We start from the raw sequence: 2,022 nt of genomic DNA on the forward strand, positions 1-2,022 counted from the left end.
GTTTATGATATTAATATTTTGTGCTAAATGATCCCCGTTGACTCTCTTTACAATATCAATATTCTTTACTAAAGGGTCCCCCGTAGTCTCTACCAGGGAGAGTATAGGCCCGCTCAAAATCGTAGGCCCATGCCAACTGGCCCACCTGGCCTCCCTCTGTTCTGGCCTGTATATAGACTATTACTTACTATAGACGCTGTCAACTACTAAACTACACTCTAACTCAGTAGATAATAGTAATTATCAGTCTTAACAAGTTACAGTCATGCCTGCAGACGTTTTTATGCCTTACAAATTTTTTATTGTCATCACCTATTATATAACCTATTATAACCTATTATAGACAACACATTAATTTAGAATATACACAATAAAATGTATATAAAACCCACTATATATACACTGTATATGAGAAATGAAAGTGTTGAGAACAACTTTATATAAGGGACTAATATTGTTTCATCAAATCAATGTGTTGTACATTCGAGATTTGTTGAAAGATTCTATTCCGCAAATTAACAACATGAAAAGAAAAGGTAAGGAAGCAAAGCTGACCTATGGATCAGTGGTTTCCTCTCCAGCTAATCAGAAGTAGATAATAAGCTATTTTCTACTTCTGAACTAATCTATCTAAATAATGAAGGCCCGGTTAGGGGCAGTTGGGGGCGTCTGGTGAGCACACCCAACCACTGAATTATTCTGGCAGTGGCCATTCACGATACCTGGGACTATGCCGAACATTTCCCAGTGGATTCCAAAAGGTTTCCTTTCCAGCTAATCTAGCTAAATTTTGGGGGTGTGGGTAGTTGGGGGCGTCTGGCGGATACACCCACCACTGAATTATTTTGGCAGTGGCCGTTCACGATACTTGAGACTATGCCGAACATGTTCCAATGGGTGCCAGAAGGTTTCCTTTCCAGCTAATCTAGCTCAATTTTAGGGTATCGGTTTTTGAGGTCTGGCGGATGCGCCGCACCACTAAAATTTCTGGCTGTGTCCATTCCTGATACTTGGGATCATGCCGAACATTTTCCAATAGGTTTTATGGGGGTTTCCTCTCCAGCTAATCTAGTTCAATTTTGGGGTGCCTTTCAAATGACCCCACTGACCACATCCACCACCGGCTGCCCGGCAGACTTTCATTTTCTTACATGGGTATGTACACGAATCATTGATATCTGCATGAAAATAGGTTTCCTTTCCAGCTAGGCTGACCCCCCTGGGCTCCCGGTCTACCAGTGGCGTAACTAAGGTATTGCAGGTATAGGCGCTATTCTCCGTGGGTACGCCCCTGCTCTTTCCATGCCAGCATTCTCTTTGTCACCACGGCGGTCTATGAGCTCGTAGAATTCGCCTACTGCTATGTATGTGATCATGTGATGTATGTATGTATATACCGGATGCTCTGCGCGTTGGTGTCGACGGTGAATCAATGTATCGGTGATGAATGAAGGATAATGAGGTTATTGCGTATATAGCTTTCCTGACTCCATTCAGCTCGCAGCATCCAGCGTGTTCTTTCTCCGCCCCCCAGCAGGGGCGGATCCAGGATTTTTGAAAAGGGGGTGTCCAGGAAGTAATAAAGGGCACTTTTTCCGACTGAATTTTTCTGGTGTTTTAAAAAGCTGCCGAATGCGACTTAGGGGGGTTTTGGACCGCCCCCAAGAAAAAAAAATATGCACTCTAAGAGCATCTGAGCAGTAATTTTAAGGCACTTTGAAATTAGAGGGGGGGTCCGGACCCCCCCCCCCCTAGATCCACGCCTGCCCAGTATATGATAGGCTGTACGTACAACACTACAACACCGTGTGCACACGCATTTCCGAGCGTCATTGTAATCTGTACTAAAAGATGAATCGATGACGATTGTCTGCGTATTTCTGTGCATGTGGTTGTGTAAGCGTGCGTCCGTACGTGTATAGCATATCTATGGGTCGGTGAATGCGCTGCTGTCCTGACGCGCATCCGTTCATGCACGATGCCAGCGCCACTTGTCGTCATAGCGACGCGTCAAGCAGAAGT

Source organism: Priapulus caudatus, unplaced genomic scaffold (genome assembly GCF_000485595.1).
Source record: "Priapulus caudatus unplaced genomic scaffold, Priapulus_caudatus-5.0.1 Scaffold465, whole genome shotgun sequence".
In the NCBI taxonomy this organism is placed as follows: Eukaryota; Metazoa; Priapulida; class Priapulimorpha; order Priapulimorphida; family Priapulidae; genus Priapulus; species Priapulus caudatus.